A 12,648-nucleotide genomic window follows, 5' to 3' on the forward strand; every position below is an offset into this window, starting at 1 on the left:
GTTGCTAATCTCTACTTGACCACTGGTTCGGGGGTGGTATGGAGTGCCAACCTTATGAGTAATGCCATACTTCTTTATCACAAAGGCAAAGACATAGTTGTTGAAGTGGCTTCCCCCATCACTAATGATTGCCCTTGGTGTCTCAAATCTAGCAAAGATGTTTTCCTGCAAAAACTTCACAACCACTTTATCATCATTAGTCTTTGAGGGGATAGCCTCGACCCATTTAGACATATAATCCACACCCACATGAATATATAAATAACTGAATGAGTTAGGAAATGGTCACATGAAGTCAATACCCTAGACATCGAAGAGCTCTACCACTTAAATATTTTGTAGTGGCATTTGATTTCTAGATGAGATGTTACCTGTCCTTTGGCATCTATCACAAGAGCTGCAAAACAAGAAAGCACCTTTAAACACATTAGGCCAATAGAAACCAGATTGTAATACCTTAAGAGCTGTTCTCTTGGCCCTAAAGTGTCCACCACAAGCAAACTGATGATAATGCTGCAAAATACTTAGGTACTCTTCTTCTGGGACACATCTTCTAATGATTTAATCAGGGCAGAATTTGAACAAATAGGGGTCATCCCAATGGTATTGTGTAGATATAGACATTAACCTATTCCTTTCTTGACTAAACATACCTGGAGGAAACACTTTGGCAGTTATATAATTCACTATATCTGCATACCATGGGAGCTGGATATCAACTGCAAACAACTGCTCATCTGGAAAATTTTCATTCAATGGAAGCTCATCTCCTTCTTCTTCATGGAGTAGTCTGGATAAGTGACCTGCCACCACATTCTCACTACCCTTCTTGTCTCTAATCTCAAGGTTAAATTCTTGTAGAAGTAATACCTATTTGATCAATCTAGGTCTTGCGTCTTTCTTAGCAAACAAATATCTCAAAGTAGCATGATCAGTGAATATAATAACCTTAGAACCAATTAGGTATGACCTAAACTTCTCTAAAGCAAATATGACAGCTAATAATTCTTTCTTAGTAGTAGAATAATTTAGCTGAGCATCATTCAATGTTCTAGAGGCATAATAAATGGCCTGAGGTACCTTATTGATTCTTTGACTCAAGATAGCTCCCAATGCAAAGTCACTGGCATCACACATGAGCTCAAAGGGTAGACTCCAATCAGGTGCCTGCATTCTTGGTGCAGATGTAAGCAGCTTTTTCAGTGTGTTGAAGGCAGTCATGCATTCTTCAGTCCATTCAAACTTGGCCACTTTCCCTAGCAATGCACAGAGAGGTCTAGAGATCTTGGAGAAATCCTTGATGAACCTTCTATAGAACCCGGCATGTCCAAGAAAAAACCTTACCCCTTTCACTGTCAGAGGTGGGGGAAGTTTGGAGATGATGTCAATCTTTGCTTTATCCACCTCAATCCCCTTGCTTGAAATAGCATGACCCAATACGATGCCTTGTTGAACCATGAAGTGACATTTTTCCCAATTGAGCACTAGGTTGCATTCTTCACATCTCTTGAGAACATTCTTCAAATGGTTGAGGAATTCATCGAAACTAGACCCAAAAACACTAAAGTCATCCATAAATACCTCAATGGATTTCTCCACCATATCTGAAAAAATGATCATCATGCATCTTTGGAATGTGGTTGGAGCACTGCATAATCCAAATGGCATTCTGCTGTAGGCGAATGTGCCAAAAGGACATGTGAAGGTGGTCTTCTCCTGATCCTCTGGTACTATTGCAATCTGATTATAACCACTGTACCCATCCAAGAAACAGTAGTAGCTATGGCCAGCTAACCTCTCTAGCATTTGATCAATGAAGGGTAATGGAAAATGGTCTTTTCTTGTTACCTTGTTCAGCTTTCTGTAATCAATGCATATCCTCCAACCAGTGGTTATTCTTGTAGGTATTAGCTCATCATCTTTATTCTTCACCACTGTGATTCCACTTTTTTTTGGAACTACTTAGACTGGACTGACCCATTTACTGTCTGAGATGGGATAGATAATTGTTGTGCAAATTTATTTAACTCGCAAGTGCACGAATCGATTGTAGTTTAATGGATTGCAAGTGCGAGGTCGATCTTACAGAGAATTGTATTTTTGAAAGAGCAATTTATATCTAAACTAATTAAATCCTAATCTAGTTCCAAAAAGGTTTTGATTTTTGAGTTTTGAAAATTAAAGGATAAACATAAACTAAATAAAATAAGTAAATCTAAGGATAAAGGTACTAAGGTTTGGGAATTCACACTCACCAAATCATAACAACATACTTTATGTTCATCAATATTAATCCGAAGTTCTAACAAATTAAATCATAGATATGTTTTACTATGCTTCAAAGAATTAATCAAAACCATCCAATGTATCCATTCATTGACCAAATCACAAAAGGAATCCAAATTCAATTGAAACACCAGATGTATCCATAGAACAAATCACAAGGGATATCCAATTTTTATGAGTTAAAAGCCAAGCAATCAATCATATGAAATTATCTCAAATCATCACATGTATCCTTGAATCACAAGAGATATCCAAGAATTACTCCACACAATTGATTAGAAGTAAAACAATTGAAATATAAAACCCAATAAAATCAGAATAATAAAAACTTACATAAAAGTATTGATGTTCTTCATCGGTGAGGCTTCATCCCCAACCTTAGTTGGGAATTTAGCTCCACATAAAAATAAAATCTAAACCTAAACCTAAACCTAAAGAAAAAACTAAACAAAAGAATTTTGCTCTCTGGGATTGTGTGTATTTTCTTGAATGCAAAGAAGTCTATTTATAAGCTTAGGGAAGTCCTAGAAGCCCAAGTAAACCTAGATAATTCGGAGGTCTGTCTCCCAGTCAAAATAGAAGTCTAAAATCGGACTAGGATTCGTCCAAATTTGTGTCTCTTAATTGCGGGGCGATTTTGACATAGAAACCGTCCGAATTACGAAAATTCTATTTCACAACAAATTGTATTATTTTGAGCTAGCTTTCCAATGCCGTTTGAATCACTTCAATCCGATATTTGAGTGGAGAGTTATGGTCAAAATACTAAGACGTATGCAGAATCTGAATTTGAATCCGATCCGAAATCTTATCAAATCTGAACTTTAATCTGATTTAACCTTTTCTTGGATTTGGTTAGACTTAACCACATCATCTAGGTCTTCTCAAAGTATGCTTTCTTCCAAACTTCGCATTTTTCCCTTTAAAGCTGTAGTTTTTCTTCAATGACCTACAAAATACTAACAACACAAAACTAACACAAAATATTAAATAACGACACAGCTAAAGGATTAACTAATGTAAATAAAGGGGTCTAAATATGCAATATTTAGCACTTATCAATAATACCCACATCCAGTAGTTTTAATACTTCTGCCTTAACTACCTCCTTCATGTGTGGATTGAGTCTTCTTTGTGCATCCCTGGTTGGCTTTGCTTCATCTTTAAGGAAGATTTGATGCATGCACTTGGCTGGACTTATTCCCTTGATGTCAGCAATGGTCCACCCCTAAGCAGTTTTATGCTCTCTAAGAACTCTCAACAGCTTTTCTTCTTCCCCACAACTCAGATTTGCAGCAATTATGACCGGTAGTGTCGTGTTCTCTCCTAATTAGGCATATGTTAGGTGTTCTGGCAATTGCTTCAATTCCAGCTTTGGTGCCTAGACAATAGAAGGGACAAGAGAAGTATTAGTAGGCTCAAGAATTTTAAAGGGAGGGGTGTACTTACTTGAATATTTTGGAGAGGCCTCAAGGAGGTGCACTGTTTTAATGATGTCATCAGTAACATCTTCAGATTTTGGCTCAATGTCCTGTCTTGTGAGACTACGGGTGAGGGTGGCCTCCAATGGATCTTTATGTTGTTCCAGCAAAACTGGCTCACTAATACTTTGGATCATACAGACATCAAGACACTCTAAATCATCATGAGGTAATTTCATTGCATCAAATATTTTGAACTCTATTGTCTCACCATTCACTTTCATACTTACAGTACCCTTTTTCACACCTATTGTAGTATTAGCAGTTCTCATAAAGGGTTTTCCTAAGATGATAGGCAAGGGTGATGGCATAGGAGATTCTTCTATATCTAACACAATGAAATCAGCAGGTAAAATAAATGTACCTACCTCTACCAACACATCCTTAAGTATACCTCTTAGTCTTTTGATGCTTCTGTCTGCTAATTGCGAAGTGACTGAGGTTGTTCGAAGCTCCCCCAAACCCAGCTTTTCATATACCATGTAAGGCAGTAAATTGACCCCTGCTAGCAGATCCAGTAATGCATGCTCAAAAAGAAGGTCTCCTATCCTGCAAGGAATGGTAAAACTACCCAGATCGGTTAGCTTTGGTGGTAATTTTCTCAACAAAACTGCACTTACCTCTTCTGTTAGGGCCACTGTCTCATGCTCCTGAAACCTCCTTTTGTTAGTGCAACAATCCTTTAAAAACTTAGCATATGAAGGAATCTGTTTAATTGCATCTAAAAAAGGAATGTTGAAACTTTCCAGAATAGGGTGCTACTGACTTGCTCCTCATGCATGGGTGAGCTCGAGCGCAGCCCGTGTGCGATCGATCCCAGGTCTGTGATCGATCTCCTGTGTTGGGCACTTGATCACAGGTGTGATTGAGGCTGCTTCTTGTTTGCACGAGCGCAAGCCTTGCGCTCGTCTGTTCATTTCGCTGGTAGTGCGCTTAATCGTAGGTCCCCTACAATCGATCGCACTGCCAGAACCTCTAGCTTTTACCAATTTTGCTCCTTAAGCCTCAGACTTCCAGAAATACTTCATATTCTTCCAAAAGCCTACAAAAACATAGAAAACACATAAAAGAACTAAAATAGCATAAACTAACAAAACTAAGGAATTAAAAAATATAAGTTAAGGGATAAAATATGAATATTTTGGCACTTAATACACCCACAAGCTTATATATTGCTAGTCCCTTAGCAATACAAAACTAAAAACAAAATAATAATAAAAAAAAGATAAATCCATCTTTCGTGGGATGTACGATTGCATTTAGCATATGCAACAAGCCTTTTAAATCCCTAGGAATTCCCTAGAGGACGAGTGAAGTCTCGTGAGGGTTTTCCAGGAATGTTACCCACAAACATCATGCAAGAGTTCATGTTATCCAAAACTCAAGTGTCACTCAAAACCATGATTTTCACTCATTTGCAAGCTTAAAAAGATAAACTCCATCTTCATCATGAATTAGAATTTTAAAGTCTAATTACTTATAAAAGACAGACTAAGGCATCACAAATTTGAAATAGTGTAAAGTGAACTAGCACATAAATATGAAGCTTCTAATTATTTCCAATGTGCAATGTTACAATATCTTAAAGTTCACTGAAATCCCCATTAGAATGAATAACTATAGCATAACTTTTTTTTTTTTCTTTTCTTTTTGGTCAAGCTGTGCATTGTTTGGTTCCCTTAAGCTTTCTAATTGACCCATGTAGCGAGTGTTGAGTCAATGACTCCCAAATCAGGTGGTTTTAGGGCATTAGGTGTAAAACACTCCTAAGGACTTACTAACTTGAGTAAAAAAGGCTACGAAACCAAACTAACCATGACATTAACCAAATCAAAATTCTTCAATTGTTGACTTGAACACTCAATGCTTAATGAGGCAAGAGGTCCAGTTACTTAGTGAAAAGCTTATCAATGATCATCATTTTTTTTTTCTATACTCGTTTTCTCTTTATATATATATATGCCAAAGTATCCATCTAATAAGTCATCCAGTTTTACTCAAGACATAGAAACATACACATCAGATTTTCATGTCATACCCCACAATTTATGTACTAATGTGCTTCTGTAAGATCAAATCAAACATGTGAATTCTCAACTGCCCTAAGCAAGTAACCAAACTGAAAAACTCTATCATTAAATCATGTGTTCAAAATTTTAAGCTTACTAATGAGAATCAAATCACAATTTTTTAAGATCAACCAAAATTTTAAGACAACATGAACATGCATATTTTTTTCTTTTTCAAAAATGAGACAAAGTGTGTATAAAGTGTCTCTCATACCCCCAAACTTAAATTACACATTGTCCCCAATGTGTGTATAACATGGAAATATCTTACCTGGGAGATGGACAAAACTGTTTGGAATAGCATGGCTCATAGCACACCCCAAAACTTGAACTGAAGCATACTTGTCGTTGCAAAACAAAACACTAACAAATAAAAAGGGAACGAAAACAAAACTAAAGATAAACATAAAAATAAATTGAAAAACAAATAACAGGATAAACTGTGGGGGTGCCTCTCATGAGCGCTAAGTTTAACATCTTCAGCCTGACTGTGGTTCTACTTCAATACTACTGCTCTGCATATTGGATAGATTGGAGTTCCAAATCTTCATCTCTTGGTACCAATTTCACTTCAAGATATGGCTTTACTCTGTGTCCATTCACCTTGAATGTCTGATTACTTTCTGGATTGTGAACCTCCAAAGCTCTATGAGGGAACACTTGGGTGACAATACAAGGACCAAACCATCTTGACTTAAGCTTACCAGGGAAAAGTCTCTATCTTGAATTATAGATCAACACCTTCTGTCCCACATGAAACTCCTTCCTAACCAGTTGCTTGTCATGGTATGCCTTGGTTCTTTCCTTGTAGAGCTTGGCGTTCTCATATGCATCATGCCTCAATTCCTCAAGTTCATTTAGTTGTAGCTTCCTTTTGTCACTAGCTTGTTTCATGTCAAAGTTGAACTTCTTGATGGCCCAATATGCTCTGTGCTCCAACTCCACTAGTAGATGACATGCTTTCCCAAAGACCAATCGATATGGGGACATACTGATAGCCGTCTTGTATGCAGTCCTATAGGCCCATAGTGCATCATTCAAGCGCGGAGACCAATCCTTCCTGCTGGGGTTCACTATCATTTCTAGGATGCTTTTGATCTCTCTATTGCTTATCTCCACTTGTCAACTGGTTTGAGGATGGTATGGAGTGCCAACCTTATGTGTGATCCCATACTTCTTTATCAAAGAAGCGAAGGCATAATTGTTGAAGTGGCTACCTCCATCACTAATTATTGTCCTTGGCATCCCAAACCTAGCAAAGATGTTTTCTTGCAAAAACTTCACAACCAATTTATGATCATTAGTCTTTTGAAGGGACAACCTCGACCCATTTAGACATATAATCCACACCCACAAGAATATATAAATAACCATATGATTTAGGAAATGGACCCATGAAGTCAATACCCCATACATCAAAAGCTCTACCACTTGAATATTTTGTAATGGCATCTGCTTTCTGGATGAGATGTTACCTGTCCTCTAGCATCTACCACAAGAGCTGCAAAACAAAAAGGCATCCTTAAACACATTAGGCCAATAAAAACCAGATTGTAATACCTTAAGAGCTGTTCTCTTGGCCCCAAAGTGTCCTCCACAAGCAAACAGATGGCAATGTTGTAATATGCTCAAGTGCTCCTCCTTTGAGACACACCTTCTGATGATTTGATCAGGGTAGAATTTGAACAGATAGGGGTCATCCCAATGGTAATGTCTAGATATAGACATTAACCTCTTCCTTTCTTGACTAGACATGCTTGGAGGAAAATTCTTGGCAGTTATATAATTAACAATATCTGCATACCATGGAAGTTGGACGTCAACTACAAACAACTGCTCATTTGGAAAATTCTCATTCAAAGGAAGTTCATCTCCTTCATCTTCATGAAGTAGCTTGGATAGGTGATCTGCCACTACATTATCACTGCCCTTCTTGCCTCTAATCTCAAGGCCAAATTCTTGCAGTAATAGTACCCATGTGATTAATCTAGGCTTTGTATCTTTCTTAGCAAATAAATATCTCAAAGCAGCATGGTCAGAGAATACAATAACCTTAGAACCAATCAGGTATGATCTAAACTTCTCTAAAGCAAAGATGACAGCTAACAATTCTTTCTCAGTGGTAGAATAATTTAGCTGAGCATCATTCAATGTTCTCGAAGCATAGTAAATAGCATAAAGTACCTTATTTATTCTTTGACCTAAGACAGCTCCCAAGGCAAAGTCACTGGCATCGCACATGAGCTCAAATGGAAGACTCCAATCAGGTGCCATCATTATTGGTACAGATGTGAGCAGCTTTTTTAGTGAGTTGAAGGCAGTCATGCATTCTTCAGTCCATTCAAACTTGGCATCCTTGGCTAGTAGTGCACAGAGAGGTCTAGAAATGTTAGAGAAAGCCTTAATGAATCTTCTGTAAAACCCGACATGTCCAAGGAAACTTCTTACACCCTATCCTGTCATAGGAGGAGGGAGCTTAGAGATGATATCAATCTTGGCCTTATCCACCTCAATGCCCTTGTTGGAAATGGAATGACTCAACATAATGCCTTGTTGAACCATAAAGTGGCATTTTTCCCAATTGATCACTAAATTGCATTCTTCACACCTCTTGAGGACACTCTTCAGATGAACAAGGCATTCATCAAAATTAGAACCAAAAATGCTAAAATCATCCTTAAATACCTCAATGAATTTCTCCACCATATCTGAGAAAATGCTCATCATGCATCTTTGAAAGGTGGCTGGTGCATTGCATAATCCAAATGGTATCCTTCTGCAGGCAAATGTGCCAAAAGGACATGTGAAGGTGGTCTTCTCTTGATCCTCTGGTGCTATTGCAATTTGGTTGTAACCATTGTACCCATCCAAAAAGCAGTATTAACTATGGCTAGCTAACCTTTCTAGCATATAATCAATGAAGGGTAGGGGAAATGATCTTTTCTTGTCACCTTGTTCAGCTTTCTATAGTCAATGCACACCCTCCAACCAGTGGTTATTCTTGTAGCTATAAGCTCATCGTCTTCATTCTTCACCACTATGATCCCACTCTTCTTCGGAACGACTTGAACTGGACTTACCCATTTACTGTCTAAGATGGGGTAGACAATGTCAACATCCAACAGTTTCAATACCTCTGCCTTGACTACCTCTTTCATATGTGGGTTGAGTCTTCTCTGTGCATCCCTAGTTGGCTTTGCTTCATCTTCAAGGAAGATTTGATGCATGCACTTGGCTAGACTTATCCCCTTGATGTTAGTAATGGTCCATCCCAAAGCAGTTTTATGCTCTCTAAGAACTCTTAACAGCTTATCTTTTTCCCCACAACTGAGATTTGCAGCAAGTATGATTGGTAATGTCTCGTTTTCTCATAAGTAGGCATATGTCAAATGCTTTGGCAATTGCTTCAATTCCAATTTTGGTGCTTGAACAATAGAAGGAACAAGAGTAGTACTAGTAGGCACAAGAGTCTCAAAATGAGGGGTGTACTTACTTGGATACTTTGGAGAAGCCTCAAGAAGGTGTACGGCTTCAATGATGTCATTAGTAATATCTTTAGATTTTGGCTCAATGTCTAGTCTTGTGAAACTATGGGTGAGGGTGGCCTCCATCGGGTTAATGTGATGGGCCTGAAAAACTTTCTCAACAATGCCTTGGACCATACAGACATTGAAGCATTCTAACTCATCTTGAGGTAATTTCAATGCATCGAATATTTTGAACTCTATCTTCTCACCATTCACCTTCATACTTACAATACTCTTTTTCACACATATTTTAGTATCAGCAGTTCTCATAAAGGGTCTCCTTAAGATGATAGGCAAAAGTGATGGCATAGGGGATTCTTCCATATCCAAAACAATAAAATTAGTAGGTAAAATGAATGCACCTACCTTTACCAAGACATCCTCAAGTATACCTTTTGGTCTTTTTTCTGCTTCTATCTACCAGTTGCAAAGTGATAGATGTTGGTTGAAGCTCCCCCAAACCCAGCTTCTCATACACAGTGTAAGACAGCAAATTAACCCTTGCTCCTAGATCCAGTAGGGCCTTTTAAAAAAGATGGTCTCCTATCCTGTAAGGAATGTAAAGCTACCTGGATCTTTTAGCTTTGGTGGTAGTTCTCTTAATAGCACCGCACTTACCTCCTCTGTTAAAGCCATAGTCTCATGCTCCTGAAACTTCCTTTTATGAGTGCAACAATCCTTTAAAAATTTAGCATATGAGAAAATTTGTTTAATTGCATCCAATAAAGGAATGTTAATCTCTACTTTTCTCAAAGTCTCAAAAATGTCAAGAAGCTATTTTTCTTTCTTTGGCTTTACTAACCTTTGAGGGAAGGGTGGTGCATTACCTTCTCCATTTTACTTACCTTGGATGTTGAGGATTCATCTGGAGATGCTTGTGCTGGCTTATCAGCTCCTATGATCTTACCATTTCTAAGGGTTGTAACTGCTTTCAGCTGTTGGTGACCCCCTGGATTGGGTATTGTTTGGGATGGAAATTCACCTAGCTTTCTTTCACTAAGCTCCTTAGCCATTTGCCCCATTTGTACTTCCAGTCTTTGAATAGCTTGCTCCGTCCTTTGAATGGACTGATCATTCTTTGCATTGGTTTGTTGTCGCGCAATCACAAATTGTCGTACAAAACTCTCCAAGTCATCTTTCTTTGGCTCCTTAGCTGGTTGGATTGCTTGTTGGGGGTTCTTTTGTTGTCCCTTAGGGTTCAAAACATTCCAATTGTTACTCCATGAGAAATTGGGGTGGTTGCGCCATCCTGAATTATAGGTGTTGGAGTATGGATTGTTCTTGGGAGGATAGTTGTACTGTCCCACATAATTCGCTTGCTCTTGATCTGCATATGAGTACAAAGGACAAGTCTTAGTAGAGTGATCAGGATGGGAACATATGGCACATACCTAGAGTTGTGCGGCTTGTTGACTAGGTGAGATGTTCTGCGTAGTCATGGCTTTGACAATCATATCTAGCTTCCTCTCCATGGTAGCCATCTGATTTTGTGATCTACCATTCAGGTTCACTTCATACATGCCCTTACTTTTTACTCCTCGCCTTCCTATGAAACAAAATTGTTGGGAGTGTTCACTCAGTGTTTGAAAGAGTTCCACGGCTTACTCACTACTCTTTTCCATAAGTGCACCTCCACAAGCTGAATCAATCATTCATTTGTTAATGTCATCTAATCCTTCATCAAAAATTTGAACCTGATCATCTTGAAGTATGTTGTGATGTGGACACTTAAGAAGCAGCGCATTGAAGTGGTCCCATGCTTCAAAGAAAAGGTCTCCATCTCTCTGTTGAAAAGATTGAATTTCTCTTTTGAACTGCCTTGTCTTTTGAGCTGGGAAAAACTTCTTTAGGAACTTACTAGACAACTCTTCCTAAGTATGAATGGAATCTGTAGGCAAAGAATTATACCATAACTTAGCATTATCTCTTAAGGAAAAGGGAAATAAGACTAACTTGATTCCCTCCGAATTTAGGCCCTGGATGTGCTGAAGTTTGCAAAGAGAAAAGAACTCCATAAGGTGCAAGAGTGGATCCTCAGTAGCTGTGCCCTTGAAGTGAGTCAGAGCATCGAGTATTTGCTAGGATATATAGTAACTTCCTTCCTCCTCTGGTTGATATGTGATGCATGATGGCTGGTTGAGGTTCTGTGGGATGAAAGACTGTTTCATAGGTCTTTGAGCTGGTGGCAAATTCTCTAGAAGATCTTCCATTGTTCCCTCAACTTCCTCTTCCTCTTCTGTGTCGGAGTTGTCTCTAGCCCTATGTTGAATGGTCCGCTCAATTTCTGGATTGACTAGAAGGATGGTTGAGGCTTGAGATCGATGACCATGCATAAGAAGATTTGTCTCTGTAGTCATAGCAGCTTAAGTGCTACTATTCAGATGTCCCCTGGAACTGCTCTCGATTGCAAGTTAATGCGCTCGATCGCACTCGGGCTCCGATAGATCGTAGTAACAGAATGCAAGATGTCGCAGAGCTGAAACATAACAAAAAACAGAGAAATAAAATGAAAAATATTTTTGATTTTTGATAAAAACAGAATTAAAATTAAAAATTAAAATAACTAAACTGTGGGAAAATAATTCTAAACAAAATTTGACGCAATCCCCAGCAACTGCGCCATAAACTTGTTGTGCAAATATCTACCTAAATTAATAGGCAAAAAAATGTACGTTTAATTCACAGCTACTTAAGATCAATATAGTAGTATACGGTGCAAGTACGAGATCATTCCCACGCGGATTGCTAAATTTTGCTTAAAATAAATTTCGTAGTAAAACAAAACAAAGATGAATTTTTGAGTTAATAAAGATAAAGGTAGGGCTTCGATATCCACCACTAATCATGCTCAAATAATATAACAATATGCCAATGTTTTAATCATATTATGAATACCTAATATTTGCCAACCTAAAGGCATAGGTGTATACTCCTTAAAGATATAGATTTCTCTAAGCAACTAGTTAGGCATGGGTGTATACTCTAACTCTTTTCTTTCTTAAAGGATTTAGCATGGGTGTATACCAAGTTGTTCTTTAAGAAAGCATAAATCTATTGAAATCGACAAACACATGGAACCTAGGACATGTGTGTATACTCCTGGTTTTCCATGTTGATTAACCCAAGAATCCGGTGTGGACTTCTTTTGTTACTTTTATTAAACCCAGGACTCGGCCATCCAAATTGATTTAATTAATTAATCCATACCACATACATATGTTGATTAGACAAACACATATGAGAAATTCAATAAAACAGGAATTAATCAAGTTAAGCATTACAATC

The 12,648-nt window shown here is 38.0% G+C and overlaps 1 non-coding gene across 1 annotated transcript; it reads left to right on the forward strand.

Annotated features, from left to right (window-relative positions):
• Positions 1-11,073: 11,073 nt before the first annotated feature.
• On the forward strand, positions 11,074-11,180 carry LOC132176766 (small nucleolar RNA R71). The gene has a single exon (XR_009439621.1). It is a non-coding gene; the product is annotated as a small nucleolar RNA R71 (small nucleolar RNA).
• The last annotated feature ends 1,468 nt before the right edge of the window (positions 11,181-12,648 follow it).

The sequence above is a fragment of the Corylus avellana genome, chromosome ca3 (genome assembly GCF_901000735.1).
Source record: "Corylus avellana chromosome ca3, CavTom2PMs-1.0".
NCBI classification, from domain to species: domain Eukaryota; kingdom Viridiplantae; phylum Streptophyta; class Magnoliopsida; order Fagales; family Betulaceae; genus Corylus; species Corylus avellana.